This window comes from Oncorhynchus gorbuscha, unplaced genomic scaffold, assembly GCF_021184085.1.
Source record: "Oncorhynchus gorbuscha isolate QuinsamMale2020 ecotype Even-year unplaced genomic scaffold, OgorEven_v1.0 Un_scaffold_552, whole genome shotgun sequence".
Lineage (NCBI taxonomy): Eukaryota > Metazoa > Chordata > Actinopteri > Salmoniformes > Salmonidae > Oncorhynchus > Oncorhynchus gorbuscha.
The window spans coordinates 481,738-506,515 of NW_025745383.1; the positions used below are offsets into that span (position 1 = coordinate 481,738).

The following is a 24,778-nucleotide window of genomic DNA, read 5'->3' on the forward strand; positions in this document are numbered from 1 at the left end:
GTAAAGCTATCACCATAGGCTTGACCTTTCCCATCTCCACAGATCTGGGATCAGATCACTATCCTCAAATCCTTTATCCAGAAGGGGAAACTACATAAAACATGTCTAGGGGTAGCTTCTACCTCCTATGATAAAGCTATTCCAACGGGCCAGATGATTTGGAACAAGGTAGAAGTTGACCTAACAACTGATCTAGGATGTAGGTGATTTCACCAGTCCTAAGTAGTGCACTATGTAGGGAATAGGGTTCTATTTGGGATGAAGACCATAGATCATCTCATAGACGTATAAAAATAGATAAGGCAACATTGACATCTCCCTCCCTCCTCCCAAGTCTGTACCATCATTCACACACACACAAGAGACATCTTAGCTTTGCCTGAATATATAATAGAATGTAACCGTCATCTCACTGCTCTCCTTTGATATGGGTGGTGAGAGAGGTGGGAAACGGGGACAGATAGAAGCCCAGAGAGAGACAGAAACCCAGAGAGAGAGAGACAGAAACCCAGAGAGAGAGACAGAAACCCAGAGAGAGAGACAGAAACCCAGAGAGACAGAAACCCAGAGAGAGAGAGACAGAAACCCAGAGAGACAGGAACCCAGAGAGAGAGAGACAGAAACCCAGAGAGACAGAAACCCAGAGAGAGAGAGACAGAAACCCAGAGAGAGACAGAAACCCAGAGAGAGAGACAGAAACCCAGAGAGAGAGACAAAGTGATGAGTACCAGAAAGATAGATTATTCAGAGACTGAATTCTATGACAAAGGAAAGACGAGGGTTGGATTGGATTCCTTGTTTCCTATATCGATGCCTCCATTCATCCCTTCATCCATTTCATGGTTCATCCCCAGGAAGGAGTGGGTGAGTGCGGTAGAGTCGTGTAGTGAAGAGAGGTCCATACTCAGAGGGTGAAGAAGAGGATGAGAACAACTACCATGATGACCACCAGTACTCCAATGGCACACCACTGTCTCCTACCTGAGAGAACACACACACACACACACACACGTCACAATCACGAGTGTATAGTCTAGAGATGCTAATATGTACTTGCCTGCCATAGCCTGAGGGCCGCTGAATAATAACATCTACATAGTAAGCAGTAACTTAGCATCATTCCAAATAGTAGTGGTATGGATAGTATAAGTGATAGCAGTTTAGTGATGGCGGTAGTAGGGGTGATGGTAATGATAGCAGTTTAGTGATGGCAGTAGTAGTAATGATGGTGGTAGTAGTAATGATGGTGGTAGTAGTAGTGATGGTGGTAGTAGTAATGATGGTGGTAGTAGTAGTGATGGCGGTAGTAGTAGTGATGGCGGTAGTAGTAGTGATGGCGGAAGTAGTAGTGATGGCGATAGTAGTAGTAGTAGTGATGGCGGTAGTAGTAGTGGTAGTGATGGCGGTAGTAGTAGTAGTGATGGCGGTAGCAGTAGTAATGGCGGTAGTAGTAGTGATGGTGGTGGTAGTAGTAGTGATGGTGGTAGTAGTAGTAATGGTGGTGGTAGTAGTAGTGATGGTGGTAGTAGTAATGATGGTGGTAGTAGTAATGATGGTGGTAGTAGTAGTGATGGTGGTAGTAGTAGTGATGGTGGTAGTAGTAGTGATGGTGGTAGTAGTAATGATGGTGGTAGTAGTAGTGATGGCGGTAGTAGTAGTGATGGCGGTAGTAGTAGTGATGGCGGTAGTAGTAGTGATGGCGGAAGTAGTAGTGATGGCGATAGTAGTAGTAGTAGTGATGGCGGTAGTAGTAGTGGTAGTGATGGCGGTAGTAGTAGTAGTGATGGCGGTAGCAGTAGTAATGGCGGTAGTAGTAGTAGTAGTGATGGCGACAGTAGTAGTAGTAGTAGTGATGGCGGTAGTTAGTAGTGATGGCGGTAGCAGTAGTAATGGCGGCAGTAGTAGTAGTAGTGATGGCGGCAGTAGTAGTAGTGATGGCGGTAGTAGTAGTAGTGATGGCAGTAGTAGTAGTAGTAGTGATGGCGGTAGTAGTAGTAGTGATGGCAGTAGTAGTAGTAGTGATGGCAGTAGTAGTAGTAGTGATGGCAGTAGTAGTAGTAGTAGTAGTAGTAGTGATGGCAGTAGTAGTAGTAGTAGTAGTGGCAGTAGTAGTAGTAGTAGTAGTGGCAGTAGTAGTAGTAGTGATGGCGGTAGTAGTAGTAGTGATGGCGGTAGTAGTAGTAGTAGTGATGGCGGTAGTAGTAGTAGTAGTGATGGCGGTAGTAGTAGTAGTGATGGCAGTAGTAGTAGTAGTGATGGCAGTAGTAGTAGTAGTGATGGCAGTAGTAGTAGTAGTGATGGCAGTAGTAGTAGTAGTGATGGCGGTAGTAGTAGTGATGGCAGTAGTAGTAGTGATGGCAGTAGTAGTAGTAGTGATGGTAGTAGTAGTGATGGCGGTAGTAGTAGTAGTGATGGCGGTAGTAGTAGTAGTGATGGAGGTAGTAGTAGTAGTGATGGCGGTAGTAGTAGTGATGGCGGTAGTAGTAGTAGTGATGGCGGTAGTAGTAGTAGTGATGGCGGTAGTAGTAGTAGTGATGGAGGTAGTAGTAGTAGTGATGGCGGTAGTAGTAGTGATGGCGGTAGTAGTAGTAGTGATGGCGGTCGTAGTAATGATGGTGGTCGTAGTAATGATGGTGGTATTAGTAATGATGGTGGTCGTAGTAATGATGGTGGTCGTAGTAATGATGGTGGTCGTAGTAATGATGGTGGTCGTAGTAATAATGGTGGTCGTAGTAATAATGGTGGTCGTAGTAATGATGGTGGTCGTAGTAATGATGGTGGTCGTAGTAATGATGGTGGTCGTAGTAATGGTGGTGGTAGTAGTAGTGATGGTGGTAGTAGTAATGATGGTGGTAGTAGTAATGATGGTGGCAGTTGTAGTAGTAATGATGGTGGCAGTTGTAGTAGTAGTGATGGTGATAGTAGTAATGGTGGTGGTAGTAGTAGTGATGGTGGTAGTAGTACTGATGGTGGTAGTAGTACTGATGGTGGTAGTTGTAGTGATGGTGGTAGTAGTAGTGATGGTGGTAGTAGTAGTGATGGTGGTAGTAGTAGTGATGGTGGTAGTAGTAGTGATGGTGGTAGTAGGAGTAGTAGTGATGGTGGTAGTAGTAATGGTGGTAGTAGTAATGATGGTGGTATTTGTAGTGATGGTGGCAGTAGTAGTAGTAATGGTGGTGGTAGTAGTAGTGATGATGGTAGTAGTAGTGATGGTGGTAGTAGTAATGGTGGTAGTAGTAGTGATGGTGGTAGTAGTAATGATGGTGGTATTTGTAGTGATGGTGGCAGTAGTAGTAGTAATGGTGGTGGTAGTAGTAGTGATGATGGTAGTAGTAGTGATGGTGGTAGTAGTAATGATGGTGGTAGTTGTAGTGATGGTGGTAGTAGTAGTGATGGTGGTAGTAGTGATGATGGTAGTTGTAGTGATGATGGCAGTAGTAGTAGTAGTGATGGTGGTAGTAGTAATGGTGGCGGTAGTAGTAGTGATGGTGGTAGTAGTAATGATGGTGGTAGTAGTAATGGTGGTGATAGTAGTAATGATGGTGGTAGTAGTAATGGTGGTGGTAGTAGTAATGGTGGTGGTAGTAGTAATGATGGTGGTAGTAGTAATGGTGGTGGTAGTAGTAATGGTGGTGGTAGTAGTAATGGTGGTGGTAGTAGTAATGGTGGTGGTAGTAGTAATGATGGTGGTGGTAGTAATGATGGTGGTAGTAGTAATGGTGGTGGTAGTAGTAATGGTGGTGGTAGTTGTAATGGTGGTGGTAGTTGTAATGGTGGTGGTAGTAGTAATGATGGTGGTAGTAGTAATGATGGTGGTAGTAGTAATGGTGGTGGTAGTAGTAATGGTGGTGGTAGTAGTAATGGTGGTGGTAGTAGTAATGATGGTGGTAGTTGTAGTGATGATGTAATGGTGAGGATGACAGTTATAAGTTAGTTATTGTTTCCTTTTCCATATTGAGTCTTATATTTATTAGATTTCTAATTGACTGTTACCATGGTATTGTTATTTTCTTTATGTGTATTATTTACTACCATATTATTATTATTCATTATTTTATTAGTGTATATTGTATACATTTTTGCTAAGGCAATATAGACATTGTTTTTCATGTCAATAAAGCAGCTTGAATTTGAATGTGAAACTTGAGAGACAGAGACAGGGAGAGAGAGGCAGAGAGAGGCAGAGAGAGAGAGAGAGAGCGACAGAAACAGAGAGAGAGAGACAGAGATACAGAGAGAGAGAGATACAAAGAGAGAGAGGAAGACAGAAAGAGGGAAAGAGAGAGAGCAGGACAGAGACAGAGAGGAAAAGGGAGAGAGAGAGAGGAAAAGAGGGAGAGGGAGAGGAAAAGAGAGGGAGAGGAAAAGAGGGAGAGGAAAAGAGAGGGAGAGGGGAGGAAAAGAGGGAGAAAGAGGAAAAGAGAGAGAGAGGGAGAGAGACGGAGAGGAAAAGAGAGAGGGAGAGAGAGTGATATTAAGGTAAAGAGAGGGAGGGTGACTTGGTGTTATACCTGTCATCTATGTGTGTGAGAGAGAACAACTGACAGAGATGGAGTGTGTGTGTTAACTCACTGCTGGTCATGTGGGAGACTTTCTCCATCTTCTTGAGGACAGAGTCCATCCTAGAACCTGTCTGGTCCATCTCCTCTCCAAACTCTCCTAGCATACTGGAACATACAGGACAAAATAGGTGTTAGGCACACACATTTGAGTCATTTAACAGACGTTCTAATCCAGAGCGATTTACAGGAGCAATTAGGGTTAAGTGCCTTGCTCAAGGGCACAAACAGATTTTTCACCAAGTCGGCTCAGGGATTCAAACCAGTGTTCTTTTGGTTACCGGCCCAACGCTCTTAACCACTAGGCTACCTGCTGCTTACACATATACACACACACACACACACACACACACACACACACACACACACACACACACACACACACACACACACACACACACACACACACACACACACACACACACACACACACACACACACACACACTCTTAGACCATTGAGACACACACAGCAAACCGTCTAAAACACCCCTAAAACACCGGAACATACAGGAGAATCCCTCAAACAATGAACACGTAAAGTATACACTCACTGAACCCTTCAAACACACACGTCTCCGCATGGGAAGTATACTGTGAGATTACATGACAACAATGGAATTCACATGTAAACGTTCAGTACACACAGAGGCTCCTTGAACCCTTTAAAACCACGCACTTGAGCAAGGCGGTTATCTCTCAACAACAACTGCTGTCCGGGGGGCCGATGACGTCGATTAAAGGCTTTCTGATTCAGAGGGGTTGGGTTAAATGTGGAAGACACATTTCGGTTGAATGTATTCAGTTGTACAACTGACTAGGTATGTCCTTTCTTTACACACACACACGAGGTGGCTATTTAAGTGGGAGGTGTGGTCCCTTAAGGGCAGCAGGTGGAGAGGTTCCAACCCCTATTCCCTTCCCATTACTCCCATTGACCCTCAACACCAAGTGTGTGTGTGTGTGTGTGTGTGTGTGTGTGTGTGTGTGTGTGTGTGTGTGTGTGTGTGTGTGTGTGTGTGTGTGTGTGTGTGTGTGTGTGTGTGTGTGTGTGTGTGTGTGTGTGTGTGTGTGTGTGTGTGTGTGTGTGTGTGTGTGTGTGTGTGTGTGTGTGTGTGTGTGTGTGTGTGTGCTCACACAGCCTGTTGGTCTAGTTCATCTCCGATGCGTCCTGACATGTCTTTCAGTACTCTGATGCTTCCTGTCACCAGTTCCAACTGCTCATCCTGGTCCTGCATGATCAACTGTGGAGAACATCATCATCATCATCATCATCATCATCATCATCATCATCATCATCATCATCATCCTAACCCCAACCATAGCTTCATGTCCACACCGCAGCTCAGCCCTAAACCATCATCACATGAGCCATCATCTTGTTCCTTAAATATCAAGGAGACACAGAAACCTTCACGCTAACCCTCTTCCCTCCCTCCATCCTACCTGCTGCTGTTCCTGTTGATCCTGGATGTATCTGGAGTTGGTTGACACCAGGTGAGACTCCAGACCATCAGACCTGTCCTGCCCAGACGCACCCATCAGAGCCTGAGATAGACAGAGACCAGCTGATGTTACAACGTGTGAGACAGAAGAGATGCCTGCATAAGTCAACGTGTATCAACATAAAGGTGTGCAGAGAGAGAGAGAAATAGTGTGTAGACAGGCAAACCAACCTGTCTGTTCTTCTTCTCTGCCTGGGCCACAACAGAGGGACTGGAGAGTTGATCCTTCATCTCCTACAACAACACACAGTGTTAGCTACAGCAGCACACGGTGTTAGCTACAGCAACACACAGTGTTAGCTACAGCAGCACACGGTGTTAGCTACAGCAGCACACGGTGTTAGCTACAGCAACACACAGTGTTAGCTACAGCAGCACACAGTGTTAGCTACAGCAGCACACAGTGTTAGCTACAGCAGCACACAGTGTTAGCTACAGCAGCACACAGTGTTAGCTACAGCAGCACACAGTGTTAGCTACAGCAGCACACAGTGTTAGCTACAGCAGCACACAGTGTTAGCTACAGCAGCACACAGTGTTAGCTACAGCAGCACACAGTTGTAGCTACAGCAGCACACAGTTGTAGCTACAGCAGCACACAGTTGTAGCTACAGCAGCACACAGTTGTAGCTACAGCAGCACACAGTTGTAGCTACAGCAGCACACAGTTGTAGCTACAGCAGCACACAGTTGTAGCTACAGCAGCACACAGTTGTAGCTACAGCAGCACACAGTTGTAGCTACAGCAGCACACAGTTGTAGCTACAGCAGCACACAGTTGTAGCTACAGCAGCACACAGTTGTAGCTACAGCAGCACACAGTTGTAGCTACAGCAGCACACAGTTGTAGCTACAGCAGCACACAGTTGTAGCTACAGCAGCACACAGTGTTAGCTACAGCAGCACACAGTGTTAGCTACAGCAGCACACAGTGTTAGCTACAGCAGCACACAGTTGTAGCTACAGCAGCACACAGTTGTAGCTACAGCAGCACACAGTTGTAGCTACAGCAGCACACAGTTGTAGCTACAGCAGCACACAGTTGTAGCTACAGCAGCACACAGTTAGCTACAGCAGCACACAGTTGTAGCTACAGCAGCACACAGTTGTAGCTACAGCAGCACAGTGTTAGCTACAGCAGCACACAGTTGTAGCTACAGCAGCACACAGTTGTAGCTACAGCAGCACACAGTTGTAGCTACAGCAGCACACAGTGTTAGCTACAGCAGCACACAGTGTTAGCTACAGCAGCACACAGTGTTAGCTACAGCAGCACACAGTGTTAGCTACAGCAGCACACAGTGTTAGCTACAGCAGCACACAGTGTTAGCTACAGCAGCACACAGTGTTAGCTACAGCAGCACACAGTGTTAGCTACAGCAGCACACAGTGTTAGCTACAGCAGCACACAGTGTTAGCTACAGCAGCACACAGTGTTAGCTACAGCAGCACACAGTGTTAGCTACAGCAGCACACAGTGTTAGCTACAGCAGCACACAGTGTTAGCTACAACAACACACAGTGTTAGCTACAGCAGCATACGGTGTTAGCTACAGCAGCACACGGTGTTAGCTACAGCAGCACACGGTGTTAGCAGCACACGGTGTTAGCTACAGCAGCACACGGTGTTAGCTACAGCAGCACACGGTGTTAGCTACAGCAGCACACGGTGTTAGCTACAGCAGCACACGGTGTTAGCTACAGCAGCACACGGTGTTAGCTACAGCAGCACACGGTGTTAGCTACAGCAGCACACGGTGTTAGCTACAGCAGCATACGGTGTTAGCTACAGCAGCATACGGTGTTAGCTACAGCAGCATACGGTGTTAGCTACAGCAGCATACGGTGTTAGCTACAGCAGCACACGGTGTTAGCTACAGCAGCACACAGTGTTAGCTACAACAACACACAGTGTTAGCTACAGCAGCTACAACAACACACAGTGTTAGCTACAGCAGCTACAACAACACAGTGTTAGCTACAGCAGCTACAACAACACAGTGTTAGCTGCAGCAGCTACAACAATCAAATGTAGCTGCAGAAATCCCCTTTTCTTTTCCGTTATAGAGGTAGGTTAAGGGGGATACCTAGTCAGTTGTACAACTGAATGCATTCAACTGAAATGTGTCCAACACATTTAACCCAACCCCCCTGAATCAGAGAAGTGCGGGGGGCTGCCTTAAATCGACATCCACGTCTTCGGCACACAGGGAACAGTGGGTTTACTGCCTTGCTCAGGGACAGAACGACTGATTTTTTTCCTTGTCAGCTCAGGGATTCAATCCAGCAACCTTTGGGTTACTAGCCCAACGCTCTGACCACTAGGCTACCTGCCGGTGACAGACAGGTAGAGATATTACACCGTGTTACCTGTACGGCCTGCCGTGTTCGCTCCACAAAGTCTCTTCTCTCCTGCAACTCATTCTCCCCAGACGGAACTTCCCGGGTTGGACTCAACGATACCTGGGAAAGGGTCAAGGCTCAACACACACAGATCTCAGGGTTCTCCTCAGGAACTGTTAGGAATGTGGTTCTGCCGAGTACGGCAGGGTGGGAGGCCCGGAGGGGGCAGTGCCCCTCCTTTGGACTCAAGAGATTTGTTTTTAAACACCTGTAACTACACACACACACACAGGCCTTTTCTCTACACACACACAGGCCTACGCTCTACACACACACACACAGACAGAGGCCTTTTATCTACACACACACAGACAGAGGCCTTTTCTCTACACACACACACAGGCCTACGCTCTACACACACACACAGGCCTACGCTCTACACACACACACAGGCCTACGCTCTACACACACACACACACACACACACACACACACACACACACACACACACACACACACAGGCCTACGCTCTACACACACACACACACCTCATTCATATCAGCTGTCCTGCTCCAGATATCATAGTCTGGGACTCAGTTGGTCTTTGGGACAGTTTGTGTTTGTATATTCTCTCCCCCTCTTTCCATAAGGAAGGACAGACTATACATCTCTCCCCCTCTTTCCATAAGGAAGGACAGACTATACATCTCTCCCCCTCTTTCTATAAGGAAGGACAGACTATACATCTCTTTTATGCGACCACGTTTCCCAAAAACTTTGAAATACCTGCTCAGAATTAACATTCAAAGATGTCTGCAGAAGAATGGGGTCAGCTACAACATCACACCTTGAGTTGGTTATTGAACTACAGTAAGTGAAGTGGATTTACACGGTAACACATTTACATCATGGTCCCCTATACTACAGAGAAACTGCATAATTATGGATGTCATTCTCCTCATGTTACACAAGTTTAGACATCACACCACAGCAGACCAAAGCAGTGTAGAGTTCAGTACAATACAGCAGAGTTCAGTACAGTTCGGTACAGTAGAGTAGAGTACAATACAGTAGAGTTCGGTACAGTAGAGTAGAGTACAATACAGTAGGGTTCAGTACAGTACAATACAGTAGAATTCAGTACAATACAGTAGAATTCAGTGCAGTACAATACAGTACAGTAAAGTAGAGTACAATACAGTAAAGTAGAGATCAGTACAGTAGAGTTCTGTAAAGTAGAGTTGAGTACAGTAGAGTTCTATAAAGTAGAGTTCTATAAAGTAGAGTTGAGTTCAGTCCAGTACAGTAGAGTTCAATCCAGTCCAGTACAGTACAGTGCACTACAGTAGAGTACAATACAGTACAGTACAGTACAGTGCACTACAGTAGAGTACAATACAGTACTGTACAGTACAGTGCACTACAGTAGAGTACAATACAGTACTGTACAGTAGAGTGCACTACAGTAGAGTGCAATACAGTACAATACAGTACAGTGCACTACAGTAGAGTACAATACAGTACAGTACAGTACAGTGCACTACAGTAGAGTACAATACAGTACAGTAAAGTAGAGATCAGTACAGTAGAGTTCAGTAAAGTAGAGTTCTGTAAAGTAGAGTTGAGTAAAGTAGAGTTCTATAAAGTAGAGTTGAGTACAGTAGAGTTCTATAAAGTAGAGTTCTGTAAAGTAGAGTTGAGTAAAGTAGAGTTCTGTAAAGTAGAGTCGAGTAAAGTAGAGTTCTGTAAAGTAGAGTTGAGTACAGTAGAGTTCTATAAAGTAGAGTTGAGTACAGTAGAGTTCTATAAAGTAGAGTTGAGTACAGTAGAGTTCTATAAAGTAGAGTTCTATAAAGTAGAGTTGAGTTCAGTCCAGTACAGTAGAGTTCAATCCAGTCCAGTACAGTACAGTAAAGTAGAGATCAGTACAGTAGAGTTCAGTAAAGTAGAGATCAGTACAGTAGAGTTCAGTAAAGTAGAGTTCAGTGCAGTAGAGTTGAGTAGAGTTTAGTACAGTATAGTTCAATAGAGTACAGTACAGTTCAGTACAGTACAGTAGAGATCAGTTCAGTACTGTGCAGTAGAGTTCAGTACAGTAGAGTTCAGTACAGTACAAAACAGCACAGTACAGTAGAATACAGTACAGTTCAGTACAGTAGAGTTCAGTACAGTAGAGTACAGCAAAGTACAATGCAGTAGAGTTCAGTACAGTTCAGTACAGTAGAGTACAATACAGTACAGTAAAGTAGATTTCAGTTCAGTAAAGTAGAGTTCAGTTCAGTACAATACAGTAGAGTACAATACAGTACAGTAGAGTGCACTACAATAGAGTGCAATACAGTACAGTAGAGTGCACTACAGTAGAGTACAATACAGTACAGTAGAGTGCACTACAGTAGAGTGCAATACAGTACAATACAGTACAGTGCACTACAGTAGAGTACAATACAGTACAGTACAGTAGTGCACTACAGTAGAGTACAATACAGTACTGTACAGTAGAGTGCACTACAGTAGAGTGCAATACAGTACAATACAGTACAGTGCACTACAGTAAGTCGCTCTGGATAAGAGCGTCTGCTAAATGACTTAAATGTAAATGTAATACAGTACAGTACAGTGCAATACAGTAGAGTACAATACAGTACTGTACAGTAGAGTGCACTACAGTAGAGTGCAATACAGTAGAGTACAATACAGTACAGTACAGTACAGTAGAGTGCACTACAGTAGAGTACAATACAGTACAATACAGTACAGTGCACTACAGTAGAGTACTGTACAGTAGAGTACAATACAGTACTGTACAGTAGAGTGCACTACAGTAGAGTGCAATACAGTAGAGTACAATACAGTACAGTAGAGTGCACTACAGTAGAGTACAGTACAGTAGAGTGCACTACAGTACAGTGCACTACAGTAGAGTACAATACAGTACAATACAGTACAGTACAGTACAGTGCACTACAGTAGAGTACAATACAGTACAATACAGTACAATAGAGTGCAATACAGTAGAGTACTCCACTTTTCATTACTGTACTCCACTATTATTTTGTGTTGGACTGTACAATCCAAACATAATTCTTTAATAGGTTCAGATTTGGTCCAGTCCAGTCCGCCTGTGGACGTTGAAATTAAGGTCAGGCTGGACTGACCAAATTTCAACTACTCTTCAACGCCCATATACGTCCGGTGTCGGTTGGTGCTCAGTGGAAGAGGATGCTGGTTACAGTAAATGGAAAGAGAAGAGGCTCATGGGTAGGTGTTGGTAAGAGCTGGGAGAGGTGACATTAACTGGAGAGGGAGGAAGAGAGAGGGGGAAGGGTTCTCCAGAATCAAACTGTTTTAACACTCTTGGTTTGACCACCAGACAACAGAAAGACAAAAGAAACAGTTATGAGCTGAACATAACAGTCAGTGGAAGGGAGGACAGTAACAGGAGACACTATGAGCTGAACATAACAGGAGACACTATGAGCTGAACATAACAGGAGACACTATGAGCTGAACATAACAGGAGACACTATGAGCTGAACATAACAGGAGACACTATGAGCTGAACATAACAGTCAGTGGAAGGGAGGACAGTAACAGGAGACACTATGAGCTGAACATAACAGTCAGTAGAAGGGAGGACAGTAGCAGGAGACACTATGAGCTGAACATAACAGTCAGTAGAAGGGAGGACAGTAACAGGAGACACTATGAGCTGAACATAACAGTCAGTGGAAGGGAGGACAGTAGCAGGAGACACTATGAGCTGAACATAACAGTCAGTAGAAGGGAGGACAGTAACAGGAGACACTATGAGCTGAACATAACAGTCAGTAGAAGGGAGGACAGTAACAGGAGACACTATGAGCTGAACATAACAGGAGACACTATGAGCTGAACATAACAGGAGACACTATGAGCTGAACATAACAGGAGACACTATGAGCTGAACATAACAGGAGACACTATGAGCTGAACATAACAGTCAGTGGAAGGGAGGACAGTAACAGGAGACACTATGAGCTGAACATAACAGTCAGTAGAAGGGAGGACAGTAACAGGAGACACTATGAGCTGAACATAACAGTCAGTGGAAGGGAGGACAGTAGCAGGAGACACTATGAGCTGAACATAACAGTCAGTAGAAGGGAGGACAGTAACAGGAGACACTATGAGCTGAACATAACAGTCAGTGGAAGGGAGGACAGTAGCAGGAGACACTATGAGCTGAACATAACAGTCAGTAGAAGGGAGGACAGTAACAGGAGACACTATGAGCTGAACATAACAGTCAGTGGAAGGGAGGACAGTAACAGGAGACACTATGAGCTGAACATAACAGGAGACACTATGAGCTGAACATAACAGTCAGTGGAAGGGAGGACAGTAACAGGAGACACTATGAGCTGAATATAACAGTCAGTGGAAGGGAGGACAGTAGCAGGAGACACTATGAGCTGAACATAACAGTCAGTGGAAGGGAGGACAGTAACAGGAGACACTATGAGCTGAACATAACAGGAGACACTATGAGCTGAACATAACAGTCAGTGGAAGGGAGGACAGTAACAGGAGACACTATGAGCTGAACATAAGTCAGTGGAAGGGAGGACAGTAACAGGAGACACTATGAGCTGAACATAACAGGAGACACTATGAGCTGAACATAACAGGAGACACTATGAGCTGAACATAACAGGAGACACTATGAGCTGAACATAACAGTCAGTGGAAGGGAGGACAGTAACAGGAGACACTATGAGCTGAACATAACAGTCAGTAGAAGGGAGGACAGTAGCAGGAGACACTATGAGCTGAACATAACAGTCAGTAGAAGGGAGGACAGTAACAGGAGACACTATGAGCTGAACATAACAGTCAGTGGAAGGGAGGACAGTAACAGGAGACACTATGAGCTGAACATAACAGGAGACACTATGAGCTGAACATAACAGGAGACACTATGAGCTGAACATAACAGGAGACACTATGAGCTGAACATAACAGTCAGTGGAAGGGAGGACAGTAACAGGAGACACTATGAGCTGAACATAACAGTCAGTAGAAGGGAGGACAGTAGCAGGAGACACTATGAGCTGAACATAACAGTCAGTAGAAGGGAGGACAGTAACAGGAGACACTATGAGCTGAACATAACAGTCAGTGGAAGGGAGGACAGTAACAGGAGACACTATGAGCTGAACATAACAGGAGACACTATGAGCTGAACATAACAGGAGACACTATGAGCTGAACATAACAGGAGACACTATGAGCTGAACATAACAGGAGACACTATGAGCTGAACATAACAGTCAGTGGAAGGGAGGACAGTAACAGGAGACACTATGAGCTGAACATAACAGTCAGTAGAAGGGAACAGTAACAGGAGACACTATGAGCTGAACATAACAGTCAGTGGAAGGGAGGACAGTAGCAGGAGACACTATGAGCTGAACATAACAGTCAGTAGAAGGGAGGACAGTAACAGGAGACACTATGAGCTGAACATAACAGTCAGTGGAAGGGAGGACAGTAGCAGGAGACACTATGAGCTGAACATAACAGTCAGTAGAAGGGAGGACAGTAACAGGAGACACTATGAGCTGAACATAACAGTCAGTGGAAGGGAGGACAGTAACAGGAGACACTATGAGCTGAACATAACAGGAGACACTATGAGCTGAACATAACAGTCAGTGGAAGGGAGGACAGTAACAGGAGACACTATGAGCTGAATATAACAGTCAGTGGAAGGGAGGACAGTAGCAGGAGACACTATGAGCTGAACATAACAGTCAGTGGAAGGGAGGACAGTAACAGGAGACACTATGAGCTGAACATAACAGGAGACACTATGAGCTGAACATAACAGTCAGTGGAAGGGAGGACAGTAACAGGAGACACTATGAGCTGAACATAAGTCAGTGGAAGGGAGGACAGTAACAGGAGACACTATGAGCTGAACATAACAGGAGACACTATGAGCTGAACATAACAGGAGACACTATGAGCTGAACATAACAGGAGACACTATGAGCTGAACATAACAGTCAGTGGAAGGAGGACAGTAACAGGAGACACTATGAGCTGAACATAACAGTCAGTAGAAGGGAGGACAGTAGCAGGAGACACTATGAGCTGAACATAACAGTCAGTAGAAGGGAGGACAGTAACAGGAGACACTATGAGCTGAACATAACAGTCAGTGGAAGGGAGGACAGTAGCAGGAGACACTATGAGCTGAACATAACAGTCAGTAGAAGGGAGGACAGTAACAGGAGACACTATGAGCTGAACATAACAGTCAGTGGAAGGGAGGACAGTAACAGGAGACACTATGAGCTGAACATAACAGGAGACACTATGAGCTGAACATAACAGGAGACACTATGAGCTGAACATAACAGGAGACACTATGAGCTGAACATAACAGTCAGTGGAAGGGAGGACAGTAACAGGAGACACTATGAGCTGAACATAACAGTCAGTAGAAGGGAGGACAGTAGCAGGAGACACTATGAGCTGAACATAACAGTCAGTAGAAGGGAGGACAGTAACAGGAGACACTATGAGCTGAACATAACAGTCAGTGGAAGGGAGGACAGTAGCAGGAGACACTATGAGCTGAACATAACAGTCAGTAGAAGGGAGGACAGTAACAGGAGACACTATGAGCTGAACATAACAGTCAGTGGAAGGGAGGACAGTAGCAGGAGACACTATGAGCTGAACATAACAGTCAGTAGAAGGGAGGACAGTAACAGGAGACACTATGAGCTGAACATAACAGTCAGTGGAAGGGAGGACAGTAACAGGAGACACTATGAGCTGAACATAACAGGAGACACTATGAGCTGAACATAACAGTCAGTGGAAGGGAGGACAGTAACAGGAGACACTATGAGCTGAACATAACAGTCAGTGGAAGGGAGGACAGTAGCAGGAGACACTATGAGCTGAACATAACAGTCAGTGGAAGGGAGGACAGTAACAGGAGACACTATGAGCTGAACATAACAGGAGACACTATGAGCTGAACATAACAGTCAGTGGAAGGGAGGACAGTAACAGGAGACACTATGAGCTGAACATAAGTCAGTGGAAGGGAGGACAGTAACAGGAGACACTATGAGCTGAACATAACAGGAGACACTATGAGCTGAATATAACAGTCAGTGGAAGGGAGGACAGTAGCAGGAGACACTATGAGCTGAACATAACAGGAGACACTATGAGCTGAACATAACAGGAGACACTATGAGCTGAACATAACAGTCAGTGGAAGGGAGGACAGTAACAGGAGACACTATGAGCTGAACATAACAGTCAGTGGAAGGGAGGACAGTAACAGGAGACACTATGAGCTGAACATAACAGTCAGTGGAAGGGAGGACAGTAGCAGGAGACACTATGAGCTGAACATAACAGTCAGTGGAAGGGAGGACAGTAACAGGAGACACTATGAGCTGAACATAACAGTCAGTGGAAGGGAGGACAGTAGCAGGAGACACTATGAGCTGAACATAACAGGAGACACTATGAGCTGAACATAACAGGAGACACTATGAGCTGAACATAACAGGAGACACTATGAGCTGAACATAAGTCAGTAGAAGGGAGGACAGTAGCAGGAGACACTATGAGCTGAACATAACAGTCAGTGGAAGGGAGGACAGTAACAGGAGACACTATGAGCTGAACATAACAGTCAGTGGAAGGGAGGACAGTAGCAGGAGACACTATGAGCTGAACATAACAGGAGACACTATGAGCTGAACATAACAGGAGACACTATGAGCTGAACATAACAGGAGACACTATGAGCTGAACATAAGTCAGTGGAAGGGAGGACAGTAACAGGAGACACTATGAGCTGAACATAACAGTCAGTGGAAGGGAGGACAGTAACAGGAGACACTATGAGCTGAACATAACAGGAGACACTATGAGCTGAACATAACAGTCAGTGGAAGGGAGGACAGTAACAGGAGACACTATGAGCTGAACATAACAGTCAGTGGAAGGGAGGACAGTAGCAGGAGACACTATGAGCTGAACATAACAGTCAGTGGAAGGGAGGACAGTAACAGGAGACACTATGAGCTGAACATAACAGGAGACACTATGAGCTGAACATAACAGTCAGTGGAAGGAGGACAGTAACAGGAGACACTATGAGCTGAACATAAGTCAGTGGAAGGGAGGACAGTAACAGGAGACACTATGAGCTGAACATAACAGGAGACACTATGAGCTGAATATAACAGTCAGTGGAAGGGAGGACAGTAGCAGGAGACACTATGAGCTGAACATAACAGGAGACACTATGAGCTGAACATAACAGGAGACACTATGAGCTGAACATAACAGTCAGTGGAAGGGAGGACAGTAACAGGAGACACTATGAGCTGAACATAACAGTCAGTGGAAGGGAGGACAGTAACAGGAGACACTATGAGCTGAACATAACAGTCAGTGGAAGGGAGGACAGTAGCAGGAGACACTATGAGCTGAACATAACAGTCAGTGGAAGGGAGGACAGTAACAGGAGACACTATGAGCTGAACATAACAGTCAGTGGAAGGGAGGACACACTATGAGCTGAACATAACAGGAGACACTATGAGCTGAACATAACAGGAGACACTATGAGCTGAACATAACAGGAGACACTATGAGCTGAACATAAGTCAGTAGAAGGGAGGACAGTAGCAGGAGACACTATGAGCTGAACATAACAGTCAGTGGAAGGGAGGACAGTAACAGGAGACACTATGAGCTGAACATAACAGTCAGTGGAAGGGAGGACAGTAACAGGAGACACTATGAGCTGAACATAACAGGAGACACTATGAGCTGAACATAACAGGAGACACTATGAGCTGAACATAACAGGAGACACTATGAGCTGAACATAAGTCAGTGGAAGGGAGGACAGTAACAGGAGACACTATGAGCTGAACATAACAGCCAGTGGAAGGGAGGACAGTAACAGGAGACACTATGAGCTGAACATAACAGTCAGTGGAAGGGAGGACAGTAACAGGAGACACTATGAGCTGAACATAACAGCCAGTGGAAGGGAGGACAGTAACAGGAGACACTATGAGCTGAACATAACAGCCAGTGGAAGGGAGGACAGTAACAGGAGACACTATGAGCTGAACATAAGTCAGTGGAAGGGAGGACAGTAACAGGAGACACTATGAGCTGAACATAACAGGAGACACTATGAGCTGAACATAACAGTCAGTAGAAGGGAGGACAGTAACAGGAGACACTATGAGCTGAACATAACAGTCAGTGGAAGGGAGGACAGTAACAGGAGACACTATGAGCTGAACATAAGTCAGTGGAAGGGAGGACAGTAACAGGAGACACTATGAGCTGAACATAAGTCAGTGGAAGGGAGGACAGTAACAGGAGACACTATGAGCTGAACATAACAGTCAGTGGAAGGGAGGACAGTAACAGGAGACACTATGAGCTGAACATAACAGGAGACACTATGAGCTGAACATAACAGTCAGTGGAAGGGAGGACAGTAACAGGAGACACTATGAGCTGAACATAACAGGAGACACTATGAGCTGAACATAACAGGAGACACTATGAGCTGAACATAACAGTCAGTAGAAGGGAGGACAGTAACAGGAGACACTATGAGCTGAACATAACAGGAGACACTATGAGCTGAACATAACAGTCAGTGGAAGGGAGGACAGTAGCAGGAGACACTATGAGCTGAACATAACAGTCAGTGGAAGGGAGGACAGTAGCAGGAGACACTATGAGCTGAACATAACAGGAGACACTATGAGCTGAACATAACAGTCAGTGGAAGGGAGGACAGTAACAGGAGACACTATGAGCTGAACATAACAGGAGACACTATGAGCTGAACATAACAGTCAGTGGAAGGGAGGACAGTAACAGGAGACACTATGAGCTGAACATAACAGTCAGTAGAAGGGAGGACAGTAGCAGGAGACACTATGAGCTGAACATAACAGTCAGTAGAAGGGAGGACAGTAGCAGGAGACACTATGAGCTGAACATAACAGTCAGTAGAAGGGAGGACAGTAACAGGAGACACTATGAGCTGAACATAAGTCAGTGGAAGGGAGGACAGTAACAGGAGACACTATGAGCTGAACATAACAGTCAGTAGAAGGGAGGACAGTAACAGGAGACACTATGAACTGAACAGTCAGTAGAAGGGAGGACAGTAGCAGGAGACACTATGAGCTGAACAGTCAGTAGAAGGGAGGACAGTAGCAGGAGACACTATGAGCTGAACATAACAGTCAGTGGAAGGGAGGACAGTAACAGGAGACACTATGAGCTGAACATAACAGTCAGTGGAAGGGAGGACAGTAACAGGAGACACTATGAACTGAACATAACAGGAGACACTATGAGCTGAACATAACAGTCAGTAGAAGGGAGGACAGTAACAGGAGACACTATGAACTGAACATAAGTCAGTAGAAGGGAGGACAGTAGCAGGAGACACTATGAGCTGAACATAAGTCAGTGGAAGGGAGGACAGTAACAGGAGACACTATGAGCTGAACATAACAGTCAGTGGAAGGGAGGACAGTAACAGGAGACACTATGAGCTGAACATAACAGTCAGTGGAAGGGAGGACAGTAACAGGAGACACTATGAACTGAACATAAGTCAGTAGAAGGGAGGACAGTAGCAGGAGACACTATGAGCTGAACATAAGTCAGTGGAAGGGAGGACAGTAACAGGAGACACTATGAGCTGAACATAACAGTCAGTGGAAGGGAGGACAGTAACAGGAGACACTATGAGCTGAACATAACAGGAGACACTATGAGCTGAACATAACAGTCAGTAGAAGGGAGGACAGTAACAGGAGACACTATGAGCTGAACATAACAGGAGACACTATGAGCTGAACATAACAGGAGACACTATGAGCTGAACATAACAGTCAGTGGAAGGGAGGACAGTAACAGGAGACACTATGAGCTGAACATAACAGGAGACACTATGAGCTGAACATAACAGTCAGTGGAAGGGAGGACAGTAACAGGAGACACTATGAGCTGAACATAACAGTCAGTGGAAGGGAGGACAGTAACAGGAGACACTATGAGCTGAACATAACAGTCAGTGGAAGGGAGGACAGTAACAGGAGACACTATGAGCTGAACATAACAGCCAGTGGAAGGGAGGACAGTAACAGGAGACACTATGAGCTGAACATAACAGGAGACACTATGAGCTGAACATAACAGTCAGTGGAAGGGAGGACAGTAACAGGAGACACTATGAGCTGAACATAACAGTCAGTGGAAGGGAGGACAGTAACAGGAGACACTATGAGCTGAACATAACAGTCAGTAGAAGGGAGGACAGTAACAGGAGACACTATGAGCTGAACATAACAGGAGACACTATGAGCTGAACATAACAGTCAGTGGAAGGGAGGACAGTAACAGGAGACACTATGAGCTGAACATAACAGGAGACACTATGAGCTGAACATAACAGGAGACACTATGAGCTGAACATAACAGGAGACACTATGAGCTGAACATAACAGGAGACACTATGAGCTGAACATAACAGTCAGTGGAAGGGAGGACAGTAACAGGAGACACTATGAGCTGAACATAACAGTCAGTGGAAGGGAGGACAGTAACAGGAGACACTATGAGCTGAACATAACAGGAGACACTATGAGCTGAACATAACAGGAGACACTATGAGCTGAACATAACAGGAGACACTATGAGCTGAACATAACAGGAGACACTATGAGCTGAACATAACAGTCAGTGGAAGGGAGGACAGTAACAGGAGACACTATGAGCTGAACATAACAGTCAGTGGAAGGGAGGACAGTAACAGGAGACACTATGAGCTGAACATAACAGTCAGTGGAAGGGAGGACAGTAACAGGAGACACTATGAGCTGAACATAACAGCCAGTGGAAGGGAGGACAGTAACAGGAGACACTATGAGCTGAACATAACAGGAGACACTATGAGCTGAACATAACAGTCAGTGGAAGGGAGGACAGTAACAGGAGACACTATGAGCTGAACATAACAGTCAGTGGAAGGGAGGACAGTAACAGGAGACACTATGAGCTGAACATAAGTCAGTAGAAGGGAGGACAGTAACAGGAGACACTATGAGCTGAACATAACAGTCAGTGGAAGGGAGGACAGTAGCAGGAGACACTATGAGCTGAACATAACAGTCAGTGGAAGGGAGGACAGTAACAGGAGACACTATGAGCTGAACATAACAGTCAGTAGAAGGGAGGACAGTAGCAGGAGACACTATGAGCTGAACATAACAGTCAGTAGAAGGGAGGACAGTAACAGGAGACACTATGAGCTGAACATAACAGGAGACACTATGAGCTGAACATAACAGGAGACACTATGAGCTGAACATAACAGGAGACACTATGAGCTGAACATAACAGTCAGTGGAAGGGAGGACAGTAACAGGAGACACTATGAGCTGAACATAACAGTCAGTGGAAGGGAGGACAGTAACAGGAGACACTATGAGCTGAACATAACAGTCAGTGGAAGGGAGGACAGTAACAGGAGACACTATGAGCTGAACATAACAGCCAGTGGAAGGGAGGACAGTAACAGGAGACACTATGAGCTGAACATAACAGGAGACACTATGAGCTGAACATAACAGTCAGTGGAAGGGAGGACAGTAACAGGAGACACTATGAGCTGAACATAACAGTCAGTGGAAGGGAGGACAGTAACAGGAGACACTATGAGCTGAACATAACAGTCAGTAGAAGGGAGGACAGTAACAGGAGACACTATGAGCTGAACATAACAGTCAGTGGAAGGGAGGACAGTAGCAGGAGACACTATGAGCTGAACATAACAGTCAGTGGAAGGGAGGACAGTAACAGGAGACACTATGAGCTGAACATAACAGTCAGTAGAAGGGAGGACAGTAGCAGGAGACACTATGAGCTGAACATAACAGGAGACACTATGAGCTGAACATAACAGGAGACACTATGAGCTGAACATAACAGGAGACACTATGAGCTGAACATAACAGTCAGTGGAAGGGAGGACAGTAACAGGAGACACTATGAGCTGAACATAACAGGAGACACTATGAGCTGAACATAACAGTCAGTGGAAGGGAGGACAGTAACAGGAGACACTATGAGCTGAACATAACAGTCAGTGGAAGGGAGGACAGTAGCAGGAGACACTATGAGCTGAACATAACAGGAGACACTATGAGCTGAACATAACAGTCAGTAGAAGGGAGGACAGTAACAGGAGACACTATGAGCTGAACATAACAGTCAGTGGAAGGGAGGACAGTAACAGGAGACACTATGAACTGAACATAAGTCAGTGGAAGGGAGGACAGTAACAGGAGACACTATGAACTGAACATAAGTCAGTGGAAGGGAGGACAGTAACAGGAGACACTATGAGCTGAACATAAGTCAGTGGAAGGGAGGACAGTAACAGGAGACACTATGAGCTGAACATAACAGTCAGTGGAAGGGAGGACAGTAACAGGAGACACTATGAGCTGAACATAACAGTCAGTGGAAGGGAGGACAGTAACAGGAGACACTATGAGCTGAACATAAGTCAGTAGAAGGGAGGACAGTAACAGGAGACACTATGAGCTGAACATAAGTCAGTGGAAGGGAGGACAGTAACAGGAGACACTATGAGCTGAACATAACAGTCAGTGGAAGGGAGGACAGTAACAGGAGACACTATGAGCTGAACATAACAGGAGACACTATGAGCTGAACATAACAGTCAGTAGAAGGGAGGACAGTAACAGGAGACACTATGAGCTGAACATAACAGGAGACACTATGAGCTGAACATAACAGGAGACACTATGAGCTGAACATAACAGTCAGTGGAAGGGAGGACAGTAACAGGAGACACTATGAGCTGAACATAACAGGAGACACTATGAGCTGAACATAACAGTCAGTGGAAGGGAGGACAGTAACAGGAGACACTATGAGCTGAACATAACAGTCAGTGGAAGGGAGGACAGTAACAGGAGACACTATGAGCTGAACATAACAGTCAGTGGAAGGGAGGACAGTAACAGGAGACACTATGAGCTGAACATAACAGCCAGTGGAAGGGAGGACAGTAACAGGAGACACTATGAGCTGAACATAACAGGAGACACTATGAGCTGAACATAACAGTCAGTGGAAGGGAGGACAGTAACAGGAGACACTATGAGCTGAACATAACAGTCAGTGGAAGGGAGGACAGTAACAGGAGACACTATGAGCTGAACATAACAGTCAGTAGAAGGGAGGACAGTAACAGGAGACACTATGAGCTGAACATAACAGGAGACACTATGAGCTGAACATAACAGTCAGTGGAAGAGAGGACAGTAACAGGAGACACTATGAGCTGAACATAACAGTCATGAGCTGAACATAACAGGAGACACTATGAGCTGAACATAACAGGAGACACTATGAGCTGAACATAACAGGAGACACTATGAGCTGAACATAACAGTCAGTGGAAGGGAGGACAGTAACAGGAGACACTATGAGCTGAACATAACAGCAGTGGAAGGGAGGACAGTAACAGGAGACACTATGAGCTGAACATAACAGGAGACACTATGAGCTGAACATAACAGGAGACACTATGAGCTGAACATAACAGGAGACACTATGAGCTGAACATAACAGGAGACACTATGAGCTGAACATAACAGTCAGTGGAAGGGAGGACAGTAACAGGAGACACTATGAGCTGAACATAACAGTCAGTGGAAGGGAGGACAGTAACAGGAGACACTATGAGCTGAACATAACAGTCAGTGGAAGGGAGGACAGTAACAGGAGACACTATGAGCTGAACATAACAGCCAGTGGAAGGGAGGACAGTAACAGGAGACACTATGAGCTGAACATAACAGGAGACACTATGAGCTGAACATAACAGTCAGTGGAAGGGAGGACAGTAACAGGAGACACTATGAGCTGAACATAACAGTCAGTGGAAGGGAGGACAGTAACAGGAGACACTATGAGCTGAACATAAGTCAGTAGAAGGGAGGACAGTAACAGGAGACACTATGAGCTGAACATAACAGTCAGTGGAAGGGAGGACAGTAGCAGGAGACACTATGAGCTGAACATAACAGTCAGTGGAAGGGAGGACAGTAACAGGAGACACTATGAGCTGAACATAACAGTCAGTAGAAGGGAGGACAGTAACAGGAGACACTATGAGCTGAACATAACAGTCAGTAGAAGGGAGGACAGTAACAGGAGACACTATGAGCTGAACATAACAGGAGACACTATGAGCTGAACATAACAGGAGACACTATGAGCTGAACATAACAGGAGACACTATGAGCTGAACATAACAGTCAGTGGAAGGAGGACAGTAACAGGAGACACTATGAGCTGAACATAACAGTCAGTGGAAGGGAGGACAGTAACAGGAGACACTATGAGCTGAACATAACAGTCAGTGGAAGGGAGGACAGTAACAGGAGACACTATGAGCTGAACATAACAGCCAGTGGAAGGGAGGACAGTAACAGGAGACACTATGAGCTGAACATAACAGGAGACACTATGAGCTGAACATAACAGTCAGTGGAAGGGAGGACAGTAACAGGAGACACTATGAGCTGAACATAACAGTCAGTGGAAGGGAGGACAGTAACAGGAGACACTATGAGCTGAACATAACAGTCAGTAGAAGGGAGGACAGTAACAGGAGACACTATGAGCTGAACATAACAGTCAGTGGAAGGGAGGACAGTAGCAGGAGACACTATGAGCTGAACATAACAGTCAGTGGAAGGGAGGACAGTAACAGGAGACACTATGAGCTGAACATAACAGTCAGTAGAAGGGAGGACAGTAGCAGGAGACACTATGAGCTGAACATAACAGGAGACACTATGAGCTGAACATAACAGGAGACACTATGAGCTGAACATAACAGGAGACACTATGAGCTGAACATAACAGTCAGTGGAAGGGAGGACAGTAACAGGAGACACTATGAGCTGAACATAACAGGAGACACTATGAGCTGAACATAACAGTCAGTGGAAGGGAGGACAGTAACAGGAGACACTATGAGCTGAACATAACAGTCAGTGGAAGGGAGGACAGTAGCAGGAGACACTATGAGCTGAACATAACAGGAGACACTATGAGCTGAACATAACAGTCAGTAGAAGGGAGGACAGTAACAGGAGACACTATGAGCTGAACATAACAGTCAGTGGAAGGGAGGACAGTAACAGGAGACACTATGAACTGAACATAAGTCAGTGGAAGGGAGGACAGTAACAGGAGA

The 24,778-nt window shown here is 45.4% G+C and overlaps 1 pseudogene; it reads right to left on the reverse strand.

Moving 5' to 3' along the window:
* Positions 1-620: 620 nt before the first annotated feature.
* Positions 621-24,778, reverse strand: part of LOC124018629 — a 32,656-nt pseudogene continuing 8,498 nt past the window's right edge.